Genomic DNA, 26,601 nt, shown 5'->3' with positions numbered 1-26,601 from the left:
AACCCTGCAGATGTTTTGATTCCACCATAGGCAAATCAGGGTAACAAATACCAACAGTGTAAAGGCCCTGCAAGGTTTGCCCAGCCCCCACACAGACCACAGCCTCGAAGAGGTTAGCCCACATGCTCAAACAAAGATATTTCCTTATGATAGATATTTAATCTCTTAAATTCTTGCTTTCCTTGCACACATACTGTGCTCCCACAGAGATAAGGATCCCTCAGTTCAGGTATTCATGATCTACTTTGCAGCTTGCTGGAAAATTATCTCATACTCAAGGAAAACAAATGCTTTGTTACTCCAAGGTGCCTGGTCTCCCTGCTGAGAATAGCCTGCCTGTTCCTACATATACAAGCTAGATCTCACCACTGGTGGGTGAGGAAAGCAGCTGGCTGGGAATTCTTCTAACCAGACTGCCTGCTTTTCTCCAGGTTAACCCTCAACCTCGACTCTGCAAATGAATTTTTCCCTTTCCTCCATATAGTAGCGATTATCTCGCTAGTTAATACCTAGTTTACAACAACCTGACAATGAGAAAGTAAAATATAAATACACAGAAGCACAGGCACAGAAAATGGAGGCAATTAGATGAAAAGATATTAAAATGTTAACACAGGTAGTGACTGTACTATGATTTTCTTTATATAGGACCATGTTTCACTAAATGCTTTATAAATATGCAACATTCTAATGACTGTACAAAAATGCCCCCATTAGGTTGTCCAGTACCTCTACACTGTGCTCCCAGGCAGCCTGCAATGCTCCTTCCTACCTAGCTCCTGGACTCATTCCGCTCTCTGCATGCCCCCGGGCTTGGCTGGAAGTCTCCAACTCATCTTCCATCAATATATGCTGCTTCAAATACCTCGCCGCTTCCCCAGTCTCTCAAAGTGTTCTGCACACTATCACGCTAGTCACATGAAAAGTCTCATGTGCCAGACTCAGCTGTTAGGGCAGTGACTGGGGCTTGGGTCTCCTTGTACCACAGAGCCAAAGGACATGAAGCTCCAGCGGACTTGATGAGCTAGGAGAGGGGGAATCAAAAAGAGGCTGCACAGTAGGTGGGAAAGTAAGAGGTCAGAGGCTGGGATTCAGAGACGGGCAGGAGGCCTGGGAGCTGAAGGTCATAGTTGTGGTAACACCAGACACCCTTACAGATAGGAGAGTCATCAGCTCACAGGACTTCAGAGACTGGAATTCTGTCCTCTCTGGACCGGAGGGTAAATTGAAGTGAGAGAGGGTAGTGACAGAAGGGTGGCACAGTCCTGGGTCAATGAGGAAGGGACTCGAGTCCAGCACTGGAAAGAGACACAGGAGGTGTAGGGACAGGACCTGTAGTGCTGACAAGGCACAGCGCAGGTTCTCCGTGCATCTGGGCAGACAGGTGAAGGAGAGTCCTGGAGCCCTCAGTGGCTTTTTCAGGCTTTTAGGGGTCCTTGTGTGCCATCTGTAGGGAGGCAACCAGGTGAAGGACAGGCGGGGGCTGGCAGGTCTCATAGTTACCCCCCCCAACACACACACACAGTGAATCTTTATCTGTGCTCTTTAGGGCTCTCTAGCAGTCTCTCTGCTGGTCTCCACTGCACTTTGCCGCACAGCTCCCTGCCTCCTCCTCTCTGTAGCCCCCCACATCCCCTGCTGCCACCCTTATATGCTCATACTCTCAGCTCAGATGTGCCCACTTACACGCGTCTGCACCACACCCCGGTGTGGCCATCAGGCGCCGGTGTAAGCCCACAGGTGTGGATCATTGGTGCTAATGGCGGGAGGGCGGAACAACCAGATCGCTTCCTTTTACCCTACATGACCCCACTCTGTCTCAAGACCTCTGACTGCACAGAGAACCAGCACAAGAAAATGAGTGAAAAATAATTCAAACCATAATCAGAATAATAGTAACCCAAAGAGAAGAGGGTTATGTATTGTTTTGATTTGAATATTTTATTATAAGAAAATATTCAAAAATCACTTTCTGTATTAGTTTTACAATCATTTTCTTTCTAAAAGGGCAATGAGTACAATAAAAACTTTTAGAGCTTAGATCAGATGGGCATCTCGTCAGTTATGCACCTAAAATTGTGGATCACACCTGCTGATATCAACCATATCTGTCCACTGTCAGAATGGCCTGCTGGTTGCTGGTGTAAATCCCCTAACATAGTCCACTGGAGAGAGGTCCAGTCAGACAGGATGATGAGTGGACAGGTCACCTCACAGCTGTTCAGAGCCTGTCCGTTTCCGTTCCCCAGGAGAGGTGGTTACAGGTCTAGAGATGCCAACCTTTCACTGTCACCTCCTACCAGCCTGCCCTATTCATAGGACAGTCACACCCTAGAGGAGGTGCAACTGGCCCTTGCCACCAGTCAGTGCCCTCCTTGGCTTGCAGTAATAAACCATGCTTGACCAGGATGGCCATCAGTAGCAACTGAACCTGCCATCCCTCTGGGAAGTTGTTGGGGACCGAGGCCGGCATCTGGCGTCTGTCAGCAGCCATAAAAAGGTGAAATGGAGTCCGGATAGAGAAAAACATCTGGGTTGCAAAAGGCATGTGGGAAGAACTCCCTTGCCCCCACCTTTTCCTTCTCCTCTTTCTTTTCTCACCCACCTATTATCAAACCACTGCTCCATTCTCGCCCATTTTTGTCCCTTGCGAGAACCATGTTATCAAACACTGCTACATGTCTAGTGTCCATTGGCTTTCTCCCTTCCCGACTTCTGCATCCCCCACCTCTGGTATTTTATATAAACCAGATAAAGACAAAATAAACTCTCGCTCTCCCTCTGTTCTGATGCACGCATGTGACTGTTTTCTTTGTTCGCCGGCCCTGGGGCTCCGACTCTCCTGCCTTGCTGGTCAAGGTCCTCCACAGGAAGTGACACTCCCAAACCGCACATGTGATCGCTGAGGGACTTACAGGCATAAAGGCAGGAGGAAGCAACAGAGAACACAGGGTCCTTTACATCTTCTGATGTGCCACTTTCTTTAACATTGTATCTGCTATTTTAATTTTTCTAGTTTTAAAGGCCACAGCTGTTGAGCTATTAAGCCAGGAAAGGATATCAAAGAATACAACTCCAAAGTGGCAAACTCCCCGTAATACAGGGAAAAGCAAGGCAAGAAGTGCTACTGTGGATTAGAAAGCCCAATTCATAGATGATGGGGGTGGGGTACATCTTAAAGACCAACTCACATGCTCAAGTCCAGCCAAACGTCACACTTATGTCCCTCACCTTCCTGAGATTCTAAGGCACAAATTGCCACGGGTGACAATTAAACGCTTTGAATGACCTCCATAGACAAATGTGTCTGCATACTCTGAGTCACTCTAGCAAAGCCTCCTCATAACTCTGCTATTGAGGTCCAATGATTAACATCAATTCAAGTGGAGAACTATTACATGGAGAATTGAATGTGAATCTTTATACCTAAAACCACTTCAGACAACATGCCAATCTTAAAGTCAAATGCAGGTCTCTGAAGAAACCAGGACCCATACCAGCCATGAAATTGGGGGTGGGGGCTCCCTCCTGGCTCCAACTGACTGTTCCTCATTCACTGCAAGAAATGGGCTTAGGGCACCCTGACCCCAACTGACTTCCTATAACCACTCCCTAACTTCCTCATTCAGCAGGACTCCTTGCAGGCAGCTCCCTGCCCTACTGGGCTGTTTGGGGGCAATTTCTAAGGACTTAAAAAAATATCCTGGGAGAAGCTTTCTAGAAAGTCATACCCCAGAGGTATGGGAGGAGATTCTACAGCCAGACAGAGTCCAAGGGGGACCCTGATGAAAAGACTCAGAGTTGCAGAGACCATCACCTGCAAGGACCTCAACCCAAGTGGCCAAAGAGCCAAGGAGAATGGGCTGGAATCAGTTTTCTATATAAGTGATTGTTTCGTGGGGAATGGAAGTATGTCTGTTCTTATCCTTTCAATCCCAGATTTATTTGCCACACCTACTTGTTCTGAAGAAGCTGGCATGTACGTATAATATATCAGACAAACACACAAACCAACTGGAACTTCAGCCCTGTCCATCAGCCACACTGCCTGTGTCACAGAAACTGAACTATAGGCTACAAGAGGGTTCTGTACTTCCTGGCACTTGACAAGATCCTGATACAGCACACACTGTCTATTCATAAACAGAAGGGTCATAGCTCTGGTCCGGGTGGCTGGGACAAGCTGGCTCAGAGTGATGATTCCCTTACAGAGACACCACCAACCAGACTTCAACAATTCATCTCAGAGGCCTCTATGAACTAGAACTGGCATGTAATTATGATGACAAAACACCTGGTCTCCTGACTTTTGTTGACAGAGTGGGGTGACCTTGAGCTGTCTCCTGAGGCACACAGCCTGAGCAGAGCACAGCATGTCTCTCCCACAGAACAATGCCAGTCAGAATGGGGCCAGGGAACCCTCCCCACATTCCTAGAAGTAGAGCTGCTATCACTTAGCACTGAAAGAAGCAAGCAGGTTTTGGACTATGATAAATATTAGCTAATGCATGAATGGCTGGGTGGGGGAGGGTGGAAGAGGAACAAGAACTCTGGGGCAACATGAAGTGTGGGCCCAGCACACACCAGCAGCAGCTCCGGGCAGCTTACAGAAGACCCCGACCTTAGTAAAGTCAACTCCCTGGGGGCTGGGAGCCAATAACGTGCCCCGAACAAGTTCTTCAGCTGAGTCTCAGACACTGAAGTTAGAGAAGCTGTGTCTAGTCTGCTATCTTAGAAAAGAAGCCTGAAACTTTATACAACTATTTCCAATTATATCCTAGCACTCAACGAATAAGTGGCCACCTCTCTTTCAATACGCTGGAAAACAGTACCACAACAGAAAAATAAGGACATGGGCTATGGCCCGGTCAGTGACAGCAGAAATGAACAGAGTATCTCAGGACAGAATGGGGCGACAGCTGTGCCTTTCTTAGCAGTTCCTTCCCAGAATCTGGGCTGAGGGTTGCCTCCTTCCCACTGTGACTAATTCACCACAGCCTAAGGGAAAGCACACTCAGGAAGAAAGACATAATCCCCATAATCCCAGAGGCTCTTCGTTCTCAGGTCAGAAGGCAAGGAACAGGAGGTAGTGAAAGCGCCCCAGGCTGTGGGGGAGTCCTTTCACACCAGGAAGAAGTGTCACCAAGCCCAGCCTGTATGTCGGGCCTGAGACTGCACTCTTAGGTGGAAAGAAGGACACTCTGACTTAAAACACTGCATGGCTGAGACAGGAAAAGGAAACGCCCACAAATTAAAAAGTACACTCTATTTTAGCTTTAAACACAAAACTCATAGACAGCAACGTCCAAAATAGCACATCCTATTTTAGGGAGATCAAAGGCAGCTCCTAAATGGGCCACAAAATTAACCCAGAATTTAGAAGATTAGGACTATGTAATAAGAAGTTATGGGTTACAGGGTGTGTGATGGTGTTTAAGCCTTCCCACCCCAACCCCATATAAAGACCAGGAGATAGAGACCCCAAAAACTGAAATGGCTGTTCCAGACTTTCTTGAACCAAATTCTCTCCTCTCTGTTTCTTATCTTTCCTATAAGGCTGTCCTTCCATACCAGAACAGGTCACCCAAGACAGATGGTCCCTCAGCCTCTTCTCCCTCATCCAATTGTGGTTTCTGGAGCACCACACCAGGGAGATGAACAAGGACGTAGTGGGGAGTAGAGGGAGAAAGCACCCCTTCTGAACTTTGGGCTTAGAGACAGTGATTACCATGGTTTTATTTTCTCAACAAAGGAGAGCAGAGCAGTTCCTACGAAACCAGCGTCTCCATGAGACACAGGGCAGGGAGGAGAGGTGACGCCCAACCAAAGTGGCATGAGACCCACTCCAGTAGAGGCTTTGGTTAATCCTCTCATTAAAGGATTACTATTCCCAAGTGACAGTTTATGAGGGATGAGAGGAGTTACTTTGCTGGTGACAGATGACAGCAAACCCCTCTTTCTCTGGAACAGAAGCCCTATCCTGTGCTCATCCACAGCAGAGCTCCTGCTGCAATGGTTCCTCCACACACACATACTAAGAGTTGGGCCCAGTACTTAGAAGAGGACCCCCGACACCAGGTTGGGGACAGGTGAGCTGGCAGAGGGGCTGGGGGAAGATGTCTTTGTCTCCAGAGCAAGCACAGCATTCAACTCATAGAAAGAATCCCTGTGCTAAATAAATAGCTCCTGGACTTGAACTCTCCTGAGTCTCCTGAGGGTAGACAAACAGCAGGACACAGTCAACATGGGATTGTCTCTGTTGACTGAGAATCCAGTCAGGTGCTAGTCATAAAGAAGCCTCCGGGTTACTGTAGTTGGCGCAAGTATGTGCCAACTTACCAGGGTCCACTTAGCACTAAAGAAGCAAAATTCAACTTCTAGAACTTTCAAAACTTAAAAAAGTTTCTATAATATGAATCTTCATTATCCTGCACACCTTTAGTTAAATTCTCTAAAATAGTTTAGAGATTGAAACACATTTTTCAGGTGTTGAATCTGAATCCTTTTTTTTTTTAAAGACTTATTTACTTATTCATACAGAACTGAGGTACCACCAGCAGTGCAGGGGTGGTGAGAGAATTCTCCAGAGACAGAGTGGGAAGCAGAACAGGCCAACTGACAAAGTACACTGCTAAAGGGAACAGTGGGCAAGGTAGGAGAGGTCTGCTGAGCCATGTGGGTCACCTCCCAGGCTGGGGATCGAACTCGTGCTTAAACAGCTGCGGCAAACTTCCAGTGCTGCACTTTAAGCCGTTGTGCCACCAGGGAGGGCGCCTGACTTGTTTTATTAAGAAGAGATGTGGACAAAATCTCATTGCAAAGAAGTCTCATTACCACAAAGCTATTTGTCATTGATTTTACTAAGATTCTGTCATCTTAGACAACCTGTGGGTGGATTAAACATTTGTGTATTAGCCGGGGTAAACAATGAGAGGATAGTACATCTGTGGAAAAGAAATAGAAAGCTCTGTAACTGTACTCCATACTGTTATTTGGAATTACTGGCAGCTAAGAGAGACATATAGAAGCCTGTTCTCCCCAAAGGGAGTGCTGTTCCTCTCCTCCCCCCACCCTCCCCAGATGAGGAATGAGGGGAGAGTGAGTGCGCTGCTAATCTCTACCCCTGTCCAAAAACAGCAGGCCATTATAATCATTTTGGGCCATGGGATATCATACTATAGTACAAAAATAAAGTCTCTGTAAAAATCCAGCACACTGATTAATTTTCATGTAATTTTAACCACACTGAATTCATTTTGTATAAATTTTGACTCCTTATTTGCTATCAAAACTTTGCTTTACTAAAAGACTAGCTAGTGTCCTCCCCTACCCTCAATTACCCTCCAGCTTAATCAAGTTGTATTTAAAGAGCTCAGAGAGAGAAATAATTTCAGTCCATACGGCTTTAAAAAGTTCTATGTAAACTGAAAGATGCCGGGCTTACTCTCCCTTCCATTATCTCTCAGCGCCCACAGGAAGCAGTCCAAAGTCCTTCTCTGGAGCAAAGTCCTTCCAGCAAGGACCTGCCACACCCACAGACTGTTTCCTTAAGGCTCACAAATGTGTCCTTCCAGGCTTTTGCTCAGCCCATTCCCTCCCCTTGGAGTGCCTTTCCTGTTCTTGTCTTGTGGGCTTGGGCTTGACAATTCCCACTGTCTGGCCATTTAATTAGTAGTCCTCTGTGAAACTTCTCCCAGACAGAAATAAATACCCCCTGCTCTTTATGACATAGTTCTTACTCTAGCCATAAACAAGAAACAATCTTTAGCGTACTATAAATTCTCATCTCCTGTGAGCTCTTTAAGGGGAGGAACTGAGTCACCCATCTCTCCTCCTTTAGCTCTGAGCACAAAGCTAGTCGATGGAAGGAGCCCCAAGTAAGAACTTCTTAAATGACTAAATGATAGACAAGCATAAATGTTATACCCCTGATGCCTAGATGTACATAAAATTTTTAATGAATGTTTATCAGTGAAAGATTTTTTTTTTAAAGCCAAGACTATTAAATAATGGAACCGTTTTTTCTGTACCTCCCTTCACCGGATGCTGATAACAATGTGTAAGAGAGGCTGTGAAGTGTTCGGGAGACTGCAGCAAACTCTCAGGTGACACCAGCCTGGTTCAAAAAGGTCTGAGCTTCCCAGGACACAAGGGCAAGACCTGGAGTCAGGAATCTGGTGTAAGTCTGCTACTCACAAGTCAAGAAACCTGGCAGTCGCTTAATCACTCTGACAATCAACCTGCCTGTGATGTCAAGAGTCAGCTGGTACCAGTCAGGGCTCAGCTCAATCCAGGCCTTTCACACTGCAGAGCACTCAGGTCTCTAAGACATTTCCATGTCACAAAGAACAATATAAGAAAACAAACCTCCCACTCCAACAATTTTTGTGCAGTCCTGCTTACACTGACAAGCCAAGAAACCCTCCATGGACCTCACCAAGCACCCAGAAGACTGGGAGGCAGCTCTCACCTGCTGCTCCAAGGACACCATAATCCCCCTGGCAGTGGGCTGATCTTGGAACTAACAAGGTAATATTAAACACTATTAAAATGAAAAGGGAAACAACAGGAGACTGAAACGAAAAACCACAAGTGATTTCATAACCCTGTGTATGTGGCTTTCCAAATTTCCAGAGTTAATGTACATTTCAGAAGGAAAAGGGTATGGAAATATACATATGTATGACCGACAGGCTCCCTAGAGAGGATACATAAAAATGTTGGGCCTGTTTGCTGTCTCCAGAGAGGGCAATTGGAAAACAAGATAGGAACCATGATTTTTCTCTATATATCTATCCTCTTGTAATTTTTGAAAGCTGCCACATGTAATACTGTATGTGTATATGTATATAATGTACATATATAAAGCATATAACTATGTAACATATGCCACAGTCTCAAACAAGTTTTGAAAATGCCCCAGTTGGAATACATTGTATCTGTCCTGATCACATGTGTTAATTGAAACATGTTTTCATTCAGCTCCCTGGGGAAGCAGGAAGTCAAGATACCTTAAGGCCCAGGTGACCTTTATAACACTGTATGACCTTGGGCAGGCACTTAACAAAAATGTCACTTCTAGTTTCTGAGAAACATGTAAAATCTATCCCTCTCTGTCCCCAAGGTAGACTGGACAGAAGAACAGGCATAAAGCACCCCATCCATTGTGCAAGTGGGAGCTAGTGTACCTTCAGGGCCTGAGACAGACAGAAGGGGATGAAGGCATGGGCAATTGACACAAGCTATGCAACCTCTATTGATTGACATATTCTGGATAGAGATGGAAGTGCTCTGAAAAATCAGACTTTCCACACTAACTCATGTTATGACCTCCCTTTTTTGTTTAATCATAATATAAAAATATTCTAAACAACCTTCAGTTTACAACTGGATTGCCTTAGCCTCAGAAGGTGCTGCCTGGCCCAAACAGACAAGCGCCGCACTAAGGCGAGAAATTCTTCTTGAAGTCAAAAGTGATCTTACAATTGGCTGATTGATAAAAGCAATTGGCTGTTTTTGCAAAGTCAATATTGAGGCAATACTAAAACATACTCTTTTACTGCCCTGACAGAGGAAAACCTAAATAACATCACTCTATTATCTCACATAGCCTTCTACTCAGTTTCTAAATAACCACTCAAACTTTCCAGTATCTTGTCTTTAGATGCTGAAATTCACCCAAGTCGCCTATTCAGAGCTAATCAGTTTTCTACTGTCTAGACGGCAAGGAAATTCACTTAAACTTTCTAACAAGTTTTCAAAGAACTTTACTATAATTTGATTTACAAGAAATTTCCTCTTCTTGCCCTCACTTTACTTTACCCCCTAGGATGTCTCAATGAGAATGAAAGCCGTTAAGTAGTAGATAAGGTTTAAGGGACTTTATTTTGGTTAATCTTCACTGTGGTAAATATAGTAATATTAGTCTTAAACTTTGTGAATCTATGTACCTGATTTAACCTTGATAGACTGATTTTAAAAATTTATTTCAAAAATCTCAACTAAAGGTCAAAACGACCCCAGACTATTCTCAGAAAAAAGGTGATGGCAATCTCAGCCCACCTCATATGCTAATGTCACCCCACCGCTTACTTGCTTACTTAAAATGTGTAAAATAAACCTCTGCTGAAGGCAGAGCAGGAAGACTAGCACCCAACTCGGATTCCTGTGTCTTCCTCCTGCCGGTTCCCCTTTTCCCTCTTTTCTAGGAATTTCTGCTCCAAGACTCCGCTCCCACCTTAAAGACCCTGCCTGTTCTGCCCCCCAATAATCTGTGATTGGGGACAGAGTCTCCGACAGGCAACCATGGAAGGGTGTTCCAAATGGTGGTTGAAAGGTGGCACAGACACGCACCAACTCACCAATGCTCCGGAGGTACCTATGGCCACTGTCCAGCCCAGGTGAGGTGGCTGACCATGCCACAGAGTTCCAAATGTGCCCCATCACGGCCAGTGTCTAGCGCATACAGGGGGATGGGAGCCAACCACTCACTGTCCCCTTCAGGCGGTGCTCGAGGACTGCGGGCCATGAGGCCAGAAGATACAATGCAGAGAGAAGCAGACCCGTGCTTGCTTAGCCCCACGGTCCAACTCTCCCCACCCACACTACCTGGTCCAGAGTTGAGCTCCTGAAAATCCAGGATAATGACAATGCCTCTGAAAAATCTCAAGAACTGAAAGGAGAGGAAAAAGGAAAAATTCAGGAAGTCTTTGTGGAAGCCACAAATTCTGTGTGGGGTAGCTGGTCTGATAGGCTAGGCCAGATAAGTTAACATTAGATCTTGACCCCACATGTCTAAGAGGAGATGGTTTTAATGTCATTAAGAATGCCCTGTGGGCCCTCCCTGGTGGCGCAGCGGGTTAAAGCACAGCACTAAGAAGCTAAAGCCACTTCCTCATGAGTTCAATTCCCGCCTGCCCCAGAGGTGACCACATGGCGCAGCAGACCTCTCCTGACCCGCCCGCTGCTCCCTTCAGCAGTGTACTTCATCCATCTGCCTATTCTGCTCCCCACTCTGTCTCTGGTGAAGCCTCTTGCCGCCCCTGAGCCTCTGGCCTGTACCCCAGTTCTGTATGCACAAATAAATAAATCTTTAAAAAAAAAAAAAAAAAGAAGGTGCTGTGGCTTCAAATCCTAAATGCCATGAAAATAAGTGACCTCTATTATCAGAAGAAAGTGAAATGCCCTGCCCCACTGCCATCCTGCCAAATACTTGGTCACTCACAGGATGCCTGCTGCAAACATGCCACACCCTGTTAAAGAGGATTTGAAAAAAGCAGCCTGGCATGGTGGGCTGTGCAAGTCCCATTTCATGCCAAGATCTGAAGCACCCAGGAAGCACATCCAAGCCACCATGGCAGAGACTTCTGAGGAAACCTGGAGATGGACAGGAGACTCACAATTTTAAATGTGCTGTCAGGATGGGTCTTATAAGAAGGTGACATCTGAGAATGAGAGAAGCTATGAACACAAAGTCATGTGGGAGAGGCATGGCAGGTAAGCGGGCCACAGCAATCAGCCTGAGACCGAGCAGAGTGAGTAAGAGATGGGAGTGGGCAGGACATGATGTAACACATGAGATGCTGGAGGGGTCTGAGCAGTAAGTGAGCCAATTCAATTTTGCTCTGTCCAGCTGTTCCATCAGCAAGAGCCTAGCCAGGGGCAGGGATAGCAACAGGGAGTGCAGGTACACTGCAGACAATGCAGGAATCAAGGCTAAAGGTGAGGCCGCAAAGAAGGGATACATAAACACGTGTGTGTCTGAAGATGGAGCCAGCAATGAAAACCACATGGGAACGGAATAGCTGTCAAGGGAGATTCTAAGGTTTCTCTGAGCACCTCAGCAACAGAAGGTGTGTGTGGTCATTTGCTGAGGGAAGGAAGCAGGAGCAGGTAAGGGGACTGAGCACGCAACCAATTTTGGACATGTAAGTTCAGAGACTGCTCATTACCAAGAGGGCAATGGATATGAAGACCTGGAGTTCAGGGAAGAAGTCAGGACTAGAGACATCTATTTAGGAGTTGTCAATTGAAAGAGCCAGAAGAGATGACACCACCAAAGATGGGAGTAGAGAAGAGGTTGCAGAACCAGCTCCAAGTCTGCAGAGACTTGCAGAGGAAAGAACCATGGTGACCAAAGAGCTGCCCGACCTATCCCAGCCTGGCTCCTTCCTATTGATGATAAGGGTGCGCCCCAGATCCAACCATAAAATAACCTTACAAGGTGGCAGAGAGAGATTTCAGTTTTAAGAGAAGGCCAAGTGAAAACAGCAGAGTCTCAGAGAAGACACCACACAGTGGAGATTGAAGATGGAGGAGGAGGGATGAGCCGAGAATTCCAACAGTCACCAGGCAAGGAATGGACTCTCCCCTTGGTACTTTGATTTTGACCCTCTTATACTGATTGTGGACTTCTAGTTTCTAGAACTAAAAAAATATAAATTTCTGTTGTTTTAAGCAACAAAGTTTTCAAGATTTTTTTACAGCAGCCCTCGGCAACTAATAGAGGAGATTAAAGAGACGCATGTGTGAAGCGATCAACATAGTGCCTGGCATGCAGGCTGCTCAAGGACTCTTAGCTCATCCTACAAAAATATAATTTTGCCACTGGCATTTGTCCTAAACACCCAGGAGCATGAACTAAGGGATTTCATATGGCAACTTTACTGACACCTCCAGCATGATGAGCTGGATCAGGAACACCTTACCTTAAATAAAAACAGCAAGAGTAGTTCTCTCAGCCACAGGCCCTGCAGTGGCCAAAGGAGGAGCTGGAACAGGGTTTCTGATGTGAAGCCGGAGCACTCTGCTTTGCCAGGGCCAAGAAGGGAGATGGGTGGCTAACATTTGGCCCTTGGCCCCCTTCTTCTGCAGAGTCAGCCCTTGTTCCAAGTACTCCCTCCTTCAGTTTTCCTTCTTGAGGACTGGGTCCCAGTGGTGAAATCCACAATGTGCAATAATTCTACTTCCTCCACTGGAACCCTTAGCTTCCTCTGGGCCTTAGAAAGATAAGGCTCTGTGATCCTGAGGCTCTTGTGCCCTCCCTCTGCTCCCATTCAGTTCCAGAGTTAGGGCTGTGCTGCTCCTGGGTCCCGGCCACCCTGACTCCAGCCAGCACCGGAGTGGAAGATCATCCCCTTCACCTATCCAAGCACCCCTTGGTCACAAAGGACACAGGGTGGAGACTCAAAACCTCAAGTGTATGTTAGAGAAAAAAGTGAACAAAAAGAAGCCTATTCACTTCCTGAAAAAAAGCCATCTGCCCACCCTGAGTCATCTGCTTTGCAAGCGGGTCTCCTCTGACCTTCTGCAAGGCTAGGTTCCGGATTCGGTGGAGCCCCATGCTCTATGGGAAGCCCCAGCTGACAGCCACTTGGGCAGGAAGGGGACAATGGTGTGTCTGCAGTGTCTAAAAGTCTTCTCAGCATACAGCAGACCTCAGGGAGCAACAGCCAACATTTACCAACCCTCCACTTGCCCATTAAGGCCTCATAGCTCAGCTCCGTTCTATGAGGTCCTGCACAGGAGGCTTGTAAGTCATCCTAAGAGCAGCCCACATGAATCCTCTAAGAATGGGTTAACATAAAGTCCAGCTTTGCAGCACATCCCCAGGCCTAACATCACTTCTCTCCTGCTGCAATGTGCAATCCAGGAGTGAACTGGAACTGGCAGGTATGCTCCAAGGAGTCCATCCCTACCCATATCCTGGCCTGAAGGTGGGCCTGTGTCACCACAACTTTCCTATGTGAGATGACAGCACACCCTCTCCACCTGTGGTAAACTATCTCACAGATCTAGAAACTGAAATGACTGTCCAACGTGACTGAGATGTATTCACAGAGCCGGTGCCCACATTGTTCCCTTCTCTGGCTGAGGCACAGCCTGATACTGGGAGCAGCTGACTCACTGGGAAGGCATGGCCAGAACCAGCCTCAGCCAGGCAAATTTTACAGCTAGAAGTCTACTTGATTCCTCAGACACTGTGCTCTCTGGGTTCTAGAACCAGCCTCAGCCAGGTAAACTTTACAGCTAGAAGTTCACTTGATTTCTCAGACACTGTGCTCTCTGGGTTCTAGCTCTCAGAAAGGTCCCTCCAGAATCATCTCCAGTGGGTCAAGCAGAGAAAAGTCCCCTGGGGCCACTGTCTCACTCAAGATCTCACAAGTTGGTTTAAAAGATCTGTACAAGCCCTCCCTGGTGGCGCAGTGGATTAAAGCACATTATTAAGAAGCTAAAGCCACTGCAGCATGAATTCGATCCCCGCCAGCCCTGGAGGTGACCCACACAGTGCGGCAGACCTCTCCTGACCCGCCCGCTGCTCCCCTCAGCAGTGTATTTCATCAGTCGGCTTGTTCTGCTCCCCACTCTGTCTCCGGTGAATCCTCTCACCGTCCCTGCCCCTCTGGCCTGTACCTCAGTTCTGTATGCATAAATAAATCTTTTTTTTTTTTTAAAAAAAAGGTCTGTACATATCTAGAAGGCAAACTATTAAGAAAGTATATGTTAAAAATAATGCTATTTAATCATTAGCTGTCCTCGGAGAAAAAGCTACAGGCCAGATGAGAATTGATATAAAAGCAGAGAAGCTTCTAAAACGTGTGTAACCCCCAAATTTCCTTTCAGTCAGGGTCCTAATCAATCCCGACCTCAGAGAAAGGCGGCACAGCCTCTTCCAGAGAGATACCACAGGAATACCAAGCACGGGCTGCTGAGCCTTCCATGCGCCCAGAGCGCTGGTCAAACATCTAAAGGACGGCCACACAGGGCATGCTGAGCAGTTTGGCAAGCGAAAGAGAAACTGTTTATACTCTCATGTGCGCTGGGCACCAAGACACAGTCAGAGGCAAAAGCAACAGCAAGTCAGACGTGGAGCAGGGCACCACGAGTGTGGGGAAGCATACACGAAGAGCACACGGCTTTGGTACTGGGAGAGGATGACTTTGCCACATCCCCTGCTGTACCTTACACATTTTGAACGATTAAAATGTATAAAATGAAAAACAACATGGGATAAAATCAAAAATCAAATTTCCCAAATCAAATTAAGTACAGGTAGGTTTTGAAGACTCCGCCCAGCCACTAATATGAGGAAGGAGGACTTAAAGGGGGATCTCTGGGAGTGTCTCTCCCATGGGTGAGGGAATCAAGGCCACGGCCATGCCAGCTGGGGTAAGAACCTCCATCACCTTGCCCTTCAATCCTCTCCAATCTCATACACACACACACACACACACACACACACACACACACAGACCCGCGCATGCATGCACACGCTTCCACTCATCACTACACTACATGGCAAAATGAAGTTTATGCCCCAAGCCCCAGAGTGCAGATTCTCAGCGTGGAGGATGCTTTAGTAGAATCACAAGTCAAGCCCCATCCCCATAATCTCTCACTACCACCAACCACTACCAATAGGTTAGCCTGAGTTTTATCACTGTACAGCACAGAGACCCTATGAGATCACAAGAAATGTGAGATGACAATGAACAGGGCGGGGTTGGCCAAAAGCTGACTACTCACCTGCTTTGCAAAAGGGTGAGGATGCGAGGCAATCAAAATGTTTCTAGAAAACCGAATTTCTGGGGTTCTTCACGCCTCAATGCCACCTTTTCCTCACAGTCAGCCCCGTTTTCATAGGTGGTTTAGAATATTGTTCCTCAGTGCTGGTTTCATTTCTGTCATTTCACACACACAGCTTCACCACCACCACTGTGGGCTCTGGGGACACCCTGCCTGGGGTTGCGCATTCTGGCCACCCTGCATCGGGACCCACTGCCATGCCAGGCTCCGTGAGCTGCAGAGCCCAAGCCTGTGGGGCCACCCTGAGCGGAGACCTGGAAGCCATCCTCGGCTGACAACTGGTTAGAGCAGAGAAGGTTCCGAGAACTGCCATAATCTAAACATTATAGTATCTAATATGGTATTAAATCTAAATTACTGTTTAACATTAAAAAGACCACATAGTTGTTTCTGTCATTTAAAACAGTGCTATATACAATTTTTTAAAAGTCTGAAGCTCCAGTGTACAATGAAGGGGCTGCCCTACCCCAGTGAGTTGGCCCTGCCTTTTCTCAGGTGTTATTCTCCCCTACAGTTTTCTCTTGAAAACCCCAACTCAATCCATCATCCTACTCTTGACACATAACTAAATCTTACATGAAGCCTGCAAATGCCCAAGACTCCAGAGAGAGGGTCACCTTTTCTGTGCACCTCCAGACTACCCTGTTTCTCTTTATCTTTTAATGCCTACAATACCGCACATAACACCCAGGACTCAGGGAAGAGTTACTCTCTTAGGTTGATTACATTTAAAAGAAACATTCCAAGCTCACCCAGAGAAGTAGCCCCTAGCCGTGTCAGCCAAGTGAGAGGGCCTTTTTCTGCTGAGGACACAGCATGTCTGTGCAGCAAGGACACCTTGTGGGGACAAGATGGTGGGTTTACTTTCACCACAAGATGTTAACAGGGTAACAGCTGCATCACTGGTTCTGGTCTCACTGCCTTCTCCTAAATTAGACTGACTTCCAGGAAATGAACTACCTTCCCAAGAAAAGTTGAGATTTTTCTTGCACTTTCGACAGTGATATACTAGCTCCATACGCACAGAAAATACTGATTACTCATCTATTTTGTGCCAGGCACTGTAAGATGCTCTGGAGACACAAATAGCTGAGCTATTATTGTCCCTGCTCTGAAGGACACTTAATTCTTATGACACTCAGATCTGTTGAGTACACTGGCTATCTCCCTGGAAAACACAGGCAATTTTCCTACTTGTCAACACTACTGTAGGATACAATGTCCTCCAGAAAACTCAATAAAGCAGAATTGAACGTTTTAAAGTACTCCTCCCTTCAGGAGATCCCAGGAGGAGCTACACACCGGGAGGGGCTAAGTCAGCCTCCCAAGCACGGCACACAGATCAGCCTCTTACTCAGCACTCCACAAGCCAGTTCAGCAGGGTGCCCATAAATTATTTTACATCTATGCTATTTTTCCTCTTGGTTGCCCACCACGCCCCCCTTCCTAGTAACATTTTCCTACACTCCACTAGGAGAACTGTGCCACCCGCCCTTTCTCATGGGGGGCAAGGTCAAATCATTCAGGCCAGGCAATCAGAGTAGAGTGCCCAGTTCCTCAGGATCACACTACTGGTTTAAAGGTAAGCATCTATCCTGAATCCCCTTAGTAACTCCTTTCCAGGGGACAATGAACATCACAGTGAGCATCATTCCAGAAAGACAAAGTTCTGCTGAACATGATACAGTCCTGACCTAGGGCCATATTCTGTGCCCCAGGGGTGCTCCATTCACACTTAGGGCACCTCTGGGCCTATCGTGGTCACCATGATAAATTCAGGTATTTCCCACATGCCTTCCATGTCCCTGGTAAGGGTTACCAGGCCAGAGGACAAAGAACTGGATAGCAAAACAATCTGGAAGATAATCATCAGCTCAGACGTTAATGATCACATTGCAGTTCACAGTGGGTTGTCCTGTAACAAAATGAGGAAAGAGACTGTTCACTGCCTGCACTAGTTGCTCCCAGGGTAGGAAAGGTGAGAAGGACCTTTTGATAATCCTTGTCTTTCTAAAACATGAAGCTAGAAATTGCTAACGGCAAGGAAAACTAGTTATTACATATTAGCAAATTTTCACCACCAGTTTTGGAAACAATGCTTATATCAGAAGCATGAGTTCAGGAACACTTCTCTGTAAAGATCCTTGAAAACATGCATGTCTATAACCATAACTCCCAGAGATTTCAGTCGGTCCAGAAGTAAGACATGGCTTTTGGGGAGCTCAGCTCTCTGGGGTTAATGCCTTGCATGGGTGTGCTGTGGGCCCATGTGTGAGCACACAGGAGCAGCATGAGTGGTGTTGTATGTGCATGTGCGCTGGTTTGGGTAGAGGGAAGGTGATATGACAGCTGCCCTGGCCAACTTCCCTCAATGTGCAACAGAAAGGTGCTTACAGAGGACCCAAACATCTCCCATGTGTGCGTGTTCCTGGGTCTGACAACCAACCATTAGAGGCACTGTTATGAGTTTATAAATTGTTAACATGTAAATCCTTAAAATACAAATGCCTCACTCAACAAGACCGCGATTCTTTTCCAATACCTACAGTAAACTGGCTACTAAATCCCTTTCATCTGACAGAGAGCAGGCACTCTGGCTCACCCTCCTGAAAGGAAAAGCGAAAAAAAAAAGAGTCACACAAACAGACACAGGTGCCATTCTCAATTCCATTGGTAAGGCTGGCCCTCCCCACACTCAAGAGAGGGGATCTTGTCTGCCTCAGAAGGTCTTGGGACAAGAAAGAATGAGCCAGTCTTGAAACTGACATGGAGGGAAGCTTGTCTGCCTCCTGGACCTTTTCACTCCCTTCACTGGGCCTCCCCCAACTCTGGGAATTTCATTCAGGAGGACCACACCTCGACCTCAAGCTCAGCCTGGAATCCCTCCACCCAGGCAGCCTTTCCCTTCTCAGCAGAGGTCCCTTACAAACTATACTGCTCTTCAGATTTCTCTACTCACAACTACAAGCAGCAAGGTGTAGTAGAGCCCAGTAGAGAGCCCTGAAAGAGTAAAGAGTCAGGGGAGCTATGAGGCCTCCCAGCCTGCCCTGCACCTGCTGCCTCACTACAGATGGGGTGGAAAGATCATTAGAAGTCTGAAAAAGCAACTGAGAGTGAGCTCCAGGACTGTCCTTCACCTGTCTGCCTGAATCCACAGAGAACCTGCTCTGTGCCTTCCAGCACTACACCACGGTATGCAAATCCTAAACATCTGAACACACTAGGGGATGACTTTGGAAAGTAGGTCATAAGGGCCAGCCCAGCATAAACAGAATCTGGAACTTGGGTGTTAGCAAAGCTGCTTCCTTTAGCATGGAGTCCCCAAGGAAGGATATGGGACACACTCAGTGGAGCTGGAGGCTGCAGTTACAGGAGCTGGGCCAAAAAACTGGGGCACAGGCTGGGGTTGGGATGTATGTGCGAGGAAAGCAGAGCTGTCCACAGGCATATTTTCCATGGACCTCACTTCACACTGCATGATAACAACCCAATATTCAATTTCCTCCTTCCTTTTCCAGAAACAATCCTCTCTGGGCTTCAGGAAAAGCCAGCCCTATCCATTGAGAAATGGGGGGTAATCTTGATTCGATTAAAAGAATAGTTCTCAAACTTGATCTTGCATCAAAATCACCTAGAGAACTTGTTTAAAAACAAAACAAAAACAGGCCCTCCCTGGTGGCGCAGCGGGTTAAAGCGCAGCACTGAGAATCTAAAGCCACTTCCGCATGAGTTCGATTCCCACCTGCCCTGGAGGTGACCACATGGTGTGGCAGACCTCTCCTGGCCCGCCCGCTGCTCTCCTCAGCAGTGTACTTCATTGTTCTGCCTGTTCTGTTCTCCACTCTGATTCTGGCGAAGCCTCTCACCGCCCCTGTGCCTCTGGCCTGTAACCCAGTTCTGTATGCACAAATAAATAAATCTTTAAAAAGAAAACAAAAAACATTGCTGGGCCCCATTCCAGAGTTTCTTTTTTTTAAGATTATTTATTTATATATACAGAACTGGGGTACAGGCCAGAGGTGCAGAGGCTCACCAGAGACAGAGTGGGGAGCAGAATAGGCTGCCTGATGAAGTTGACTGTTGAGGGAAGCAGCGGGCGGGTCAGGAGAGGTCTGCCGCACCGCGTGGGTCACCTCTGGGGTGGGGATGGAACTCGCACTGACGTGGCTATGGCTGGCTTGCAGTGCGCTTTAACCTGCTGCACCACCAGGGAGGACCCTCTGGAGTTCTAATTCAGGGATTAGGAGGAGCCTAATATTCTTCATTGCTAACCAGTCTCAGGTGATGCTGATGCTACTGGCCCGGGTTCAGGAACATTTCTCCACACCTGGAGGAACACAGTCCCAAGCCTGCCAGCACATAGCACTCTCACAGCCTCATGTGATTGGCCCTGCGGAGGCCCAAGGAATATGTCATAATCATGTGAAGAATGACCCCTAGGATGAAACCAGCACTGATAAGGTGAAGAGATGAATCTGAACACTGCCGAGAACTCTGGTTCTGTGAGACAGTAAAGATCCTGTTTACTTAACAGCCAAACTGACACAGCTCAAAATACAAGGAGGCTCTTGAACCAGGCATCTCTGTTTCCTAGCAAGCCCCAGTTCTCCAGAAATAGCCACCTGTCTAAATGATTTTCCTTCACACTTACAGCATTTGTACACTAGGTTATGCTTCCTGAAATTCTAATTAATGTGTGAGAGAAACTGTGCCATTTGAAATGCGAGCAACACAGAAAAGGAAATTTCCGTATCCTATAGAGAATACATTTTATCAGGCACCAGTTATATAAGGGCTGTGGTGGAGACATGGGTAGGAAGCAGGAAGAGAGGCAAGAGGTTTTCAGAAGACCACAGAATCCTCCTAGTAAGGTACAGCAGGAGGGGTGCCATGGAACTGCCCGCAGAGCTTCGAGGGATCTGAAGGAAAGGCTCTGAGATGGTGCCAGGAAAGGAGCAGGGAGCAGGAGAACACTTTCCTCCTCCAGATGTTCCCGCCCTCTGTCTTGGATCCCCCAGTTCCAACAATTTCTATTTTCAGTGCTTTGATTTGCAGGTGAGGAACTTTTTTACTCAGTCCTGTTTGTTGTATATTCACATCTTTCAAACCCATTTATTTCAATCCTTGAACCACTGTGTACTTGAGAGCTCAACACCCTGTGAGCTTAAAACTAGCTGTATGATTCTGCAACTAACTGTATGACTTCGGTTAGCTTACTCTCTCTGTGCCTTGGTATTCTCATCTGCAAAACTGGGCTTATGTCCCTATTCCAGAAAACAGACATGTCATCTTTTATCACCCTAGCACGACCCTCCCCTCCATTAAATATTTCTGCTTCTAAGAGCTTCACTAGATGAACTGCACAGACTAGATTCCATATTGAAAGGCCCTCAGTGTCTCATCTGCCCCACATTAGGGCCGTGGGCAAACATCAGGGGCCATCTGAGTTTGTGGGCCTGGGATAGGGCATGAGTAAGGTGTGTCCAGAGGCCACAAAGAGGAAATAAACACGCAGCACCCAGAGGTACTTCCCAGTCAAATTATAAAGAAAGGGATAGGTAAGAGATGAAAATGGCAAAACAAAACCTGCTCTAATTCTAAGTTCCATGCTGCCCACACATGTTCTACACATGAATTCATCATAAAGCTTCACTTCCAGCATACTAAGTAGGTGTCAGCTACCATTCTGAGCACTCAAATGTATACTCACTCACTGAACCCCTCTATCAGCCTCCATGCTTGCTACTTCCATTAGCCCTGTTTTGCAGCTGAACATACCAAAGCACAGAAAAATTAAGCTAACCAAGGTCACACTGCTAGTTGGAGCCTCCCTGGGAGTGTCACTCCCAATTACACAATGGTTCAAAGACCGAAATAGTTTTCAAAGATGTGAATATACAACAAACAGGACTGTGTAAAAAACGTCCTTACTTGCAAATCAGAGTACGGAAAATAGAAATTGTTGATACTGGGAGATCCAAGTCATTAATTTGTATCCTTTCACTGATAAAGCATCTACTTTAAGATCCTGTGAAGGAAGCTATGTGATTTAAAAAGGAAATGGTACTAGCTCCAAAGAGATTTGGTTTGTGTCCCAGTTCAACTGCTTACAATCACCTTCAGGTGGGAGCGCTTAACCAGGCTCCGCTTGGCTTCCTCCTCAATACCAGATTTCCCCTTCGCCCCTTGCAGGACCTTACAGAGGATGCAGATGGACACTTGGAGGGAGTGCCCAGGAAATGTTAGTTCCCTTCGCCTTTGGAATGAAAAATAAATCATACTTCAAGAAGACTTCTAATGATGCCAAAAATAAAGTCTTTAGTTATATTAACTGCCACAATCCAGTAAGATAAAGGAAGAAAGTCTAAGAAGAAGAAAAAAAAATTAGAAATGGACAGGTAATCTACAGAAGCTACGATATAAATTAGCAAGAAAAGGTTTTCAATATTTTTAGTATTATGGGAAATATAATGCCTTTTAGCCAAAAGACTGACAACAATTTACAAGATTTAAAGAGAAACAGGCAGTTTACACACTGATGGAGTGCGTACAAATTGATCAAATCTCTTGGTGAGGAGGAAGAGCAATCTGGCCAAACTATCCATTTCAAGTTACCCTTTAACCCAGAAAAGGGTTAAAAGATCTACAAGACTGAATAATTTGTGAGTATTAACAAAAAATGTGGTTAGAGCAGAAAAGTGAAAACAACTGAAATGTCCATCAATAAAGAATACTGAATTACAGCAAACTCATATTCCAGAACAAAGACCCCTAAAAAAGAAAATTTTTTCAGACTGGTACACATAGCTTTCCAAAACATAACATTAACTTGAAAAAGCAAATCAGAAAATGTGTATAACGTGTCTAACTTTGTTTACACTGACTGCATCAAAGACCTCACCTTTGTGATACTTCAGTAGCAAAGAGTACATGAAGCACCCAGACGGTGGTTTTTAAGAATCATTCTCCACTGAAAGGAACCAGAACTCTAAAAAAATGGCTACAAGCTGACTCTTGAAGATTGTGTGCCAGAAAGCAAAGCAATCCTCAAAGAATAATGAGGGGCTCAGGCAGGTCAAGTCTGGGACAATTTAAGCAACAAAATTAAAGAATCAGACTATAAACTATTGGGGGGAAAAAAAACAACTCAGGGATGAGGAGATGGAAATCAAAGAATCACTATATAAAAGAGAAAGCAAAGTTCCTCCTTTGCTTTCCAAGTGATAAGTGTAAAAATAAATGCTGTAGCAAGAAAATTACCATCTGTCGACAATCATAATTGATTCAGCTAAGAATCATCAATGGATTCAAAAACTTGTGGGTGAAAGTATGAAGAGTAAGGGCATATTTACATAGTCTCAAATTATCTTCCTATGAGATACATATTAACTACAAAGGCAAGTATGGTAACTTATATGAGGGTATCTGGGAGATACAGCCTTTAATCAAGAGATCAAAGTTACATGGCCAATGAATGAGACAGTATATGACTCCTCTAAATGGACCACATGAAGATGGCAGCATTCCCCTGCACTGTTCCTACCAATAGTGTGTAACCTGAAGCTAATCAGGAGGAAAACTGCAGGGAAACTCAGTCGAGGGACATCCAAAAGCCAGACTACAGTCTTCAAAATTGTTAACGGCATGAAGTACAAAGAGACTTAGAAAGTGTTCCAGATTAAAGGAGACTACCCAGATATGGTAACTTAATGCTATGTATAATCTTAGATTTTCTTTTTCTATAAAAAGACAGTATTGGCAAGATCTAAAAAAGATTAAATAACCTATCAATATTTTAATTTCTTGAATTTTTAGCAGTTGTATTGTTGTTATATAATGTCCTCATTTTTAGGAACTACACAAGAAAGTATTTAGGGGTAAAGGACACTGCAACTTACCATTAAACAATTCAGAAAAAAGTAATCTCAGAATAAAGTAAATATTAACATTTGAAACTGCAGGTAAAAAGTATCTGGGAATTTCTTCTTTCAACTTTTCAGTGAATCTTAAATAATATTAAAATAAACAATAAAAGGTAAAACACAGATAACTACCTGGGGATTCAGTTAATCATGTCCTTGTGCCTAGAAGCAGAGACAAGACGAAGCAGGCTTGTCTGATGGTAATACTGGTCTCTCCAGAATATACTGTTCACACAGAGCTTCTGTTCCAAGACACTAGAAAAGCTGTTTGGACGGCTTGCTCAAGATGAGCTCATTAATCAAGTTCCACAAAAGAAGTAAAGGCATAATCAAGCCTTCTTCACAGCAGATTTGTGCTAGTTTTTTCTCAATGAAAACCAAAGCATTCTGACATCCTCAGGAGCTGATAATACTGTGAGGAACTGCCTTGAATTCATAATCTATAAAGGAGTTTTTCATAAGCAACCAGGATAAACAGTCCTGGTCCAAGTCTCTCCATCCACTCTGTCTTATTGGGTCTTGGGACATTAAGCCATGAGATGGAGGGTAGGGGTCAATTAGTCACAAATACCTTTCTGTTCCATTCCTCTGATGCATTTATAGGTTTGCTGGCTGAGGAGAACACTCCCAGGTAGGTAGCTGGCTAAAGGGACTTGCAGGTCAACAGTTCTTTTGTTATATACATTCCATCTCTCTGGTACTTCATAGTTTACAAAACAACTCTCAATGACATTTATTTCTCCTTTCCCTAAAGTGATATTTTTTTTAAAGATTTATTTATGTGTGCATACAGAACTGGGGTACAGGCCAGAGGCTCAGGGGCGGTGAGAGGCTTCACCAGAGACAGAGTGGGGAACAGAACAGGCAGATCGACCAAGTACATTGCTGAGGGGAGCAGCCGGTGGGTCAGGAGAGGTCTGCCACGCCATGTGGTCACCTACCGGGCAGGCGGGAATCAAACTCATGCGGAAGTGGCTTTTAGATTCTCAGTGCTGTGCTTTAACCCGCTGCGCCACCAGAGAGGGCTCCCTAAAGTGATTTTTTAAACCCTAATATTCAGTTTAACAACAATACAACAAAATATCCAGCTTCTAAGACAATGGATAAGTTGTAATGTCTACTTGACTTCAGGTGGTTAGGAGATAAGACCTATACTTGAGCACATAATAAACATTTGGCCACATGAACATAAGCCAAATGAAAATTATTAAGTAACTACTAGAATTAGTACAACTAATCCTATCATTGAGCTCAGTAGAAATACAGTCCTCCTTTCTCTCTGAAGCTGTCCAGCATCCATTCATTGAAGCCATCTCTTCAGGGAAAATCTTCCCAGGAACTCTGGCTTGTTTCTATGGAAGCATGTTTATAAGACACAGAAGAGAATGAGGCCTTCTGCACTTCTGTTCGTATGCGATGCATCCCTGGAGCAGCATCAAGGCCTTCTGGCACCAACCCTCCAACAAAACCACTCTGACCTTGCCACCTGGGGCCCATTATTCATCCAGCTACAAAGAAACCAATTAACTGAATCTTCAGGTAGAGCAAACATTTGAGGGTAGGAGATGTTAAACATAAGGCCCTAGCCTAGATCCAAAGGCAAAATTTCCATTCAGGAAAACCTGTCTTAAATAGGACAACCTATAGCCATGTTATATGTATTTTCCAATGTCAACAGCATCTAGATTACAAAACAAATTCAGCAAAGTAGGTTCTGTTCAAGCCTTTTAGAGATGAGAAGATTGAGAGTCAGGCTTAGTAAGTGGCAGATTCAAGGTTCACACCCAGGTCTGCTTATCTGTCCTCAAGCCCCCTGGCTAATCCATGGTCTGCATAATACATACTCTAAATGAAGGTGAATCAAGCAGAATTTCATTACAACTTTCAAGATGCCACCACACCCCCTACTCCCAGGTTTAGATACCTTAAGAGGCAAGTGACAAATCAAAATCTGCTCTTAAGTAGCTTCCCAATACAAAACACACGCAGTGGCAAAGCAAAAGAAAAGACCTTGGGCTTTACAACTGCATACTTTGTTCTTACCCAGAGGAATATCCTTAAGATCTGTCATTATGGATGAACTTGGGTCAAGAGGAACACATCATTATGTAATGCCAGAGGGCAGGTGACAAGGGAGAAGGAAGGCAAGGCCATCACGGTTTCCTCCATCCACAAAGACATAAATATTCCTTGACATGTTGAGTGTTCCAGTCTTCTATGTTCTACATATTATGACTGGTTTTTCAAGAGATGGGCACAGATTCTTCTATTCTCTCAGGCCTCGATTAATGGACCAGCAAAGCCAGAAAAATAAAATAGCAAAGACGGGACGAATGTTGCCAGGGAAGATGGGTTAATAGGGAAAGGAAGAACTGAGAGGATGGAGACCAGATTTCCTATACTGAGGTGTTTATTTTCACCCGGTTATGTTTACACCCCAAACACTGCGAGGCCTTCAGCGTCGGTAGTCACCAGATCCCACCCCAAAGACGCACCAAGCAGGCGCGACGACCTGGTCTCGAGGGCGCCGCGTCCTGCATCCGGCTCCCCGCCACCCGCTCCTCCTCTGCACCTGCCCCAAGCATGGGACAGCTCGAATCTTCCTGTTGAGGGTCAGCCAGGGCCGGATCATTCCCCCAAGACGCCACCGCAAGCTAACCTCTGGGTTCCACCATTTCCATGACAACCGCGGGCGCCGACTCCGTCCCGCGCATCGCGCATTCGGATGGGCGCCCCGCCCCGCTCCCGGTGCGCCCCGCTCCCGGTGCACCCCGGCTCCTGGCTCCACGCAGCCACCTCGTAGAGCGCCCCCCCGGACCAGCCCACCTACCTGGCGTGCCCCGGCCCGCGGCGCCCGCGCACAGCTGTCCCGCCGTCCTCGATCTCGCCGGGCCCGGCGTCCGAGCCCTTCAGCAGCGCCGCCGCCTGGTCCAGACTTCGCGGACTGTGACCCGGCTCCAGATGCTCGTCCTACTGCCCTGGCCCGCGACGTCCACCGACCGGGTCGCACACCTGCCACCTGAGCCTCAACTCGAGCCCCGCCCCGGCCGTCGCTGCAGTTCCTGAGGCCGAACACAGCCAAGCCTGGCCACCG

At 46.1% G+C, this 26,601-nt stretch overlaps 1 protein-coding gene across 7 annotated transcripts in view; it reads right to left on the bottom strand.

Moving 5' to 3' along the window:
* Positions 1 to 26,595, bottom strand: part of INPP4A (inositol polyphosphate-4-phosphatase, type I, 107kDa) — a 111,055-nt gene extending 84,460 nt beyond the window's left edge. For all 7 annotated transcript variants that reach the window (XM_012727427.1, XM_012727431.1, XM_004686151.2 and 4 more), the window contains exon 1: positions 26,338 to 26,595. The gene's annotated coding sequence lies outside the window, so the exon portion shown is untranslated. The remainder of the gene's footprint in view (positions 1 to 26,337) is intronic.
* Positions 26,596 to 26,601: the final 6 nt, after the last annotated feature.

Source organism: Condylura cristata, unplaced genomic scaffold (genome assembly GCF_000260355.1).
Source record: "Condylura cristata isolate star-nosed mole 26May11 unplaced genomic scaffold, ConCri1.0 scaffold00020, whole genome shotgun sequence".
NCBI classification, from domain to species: domain Eukaryota; kingdom Metazoa; phylum Chordata; class Mammalia; order Eulipotyphla; family Talpidae; genus Condylura; species Condylura cristata.
This window is presented reverse-complemented; position numbering and strand designations above follow the sequence as displayed.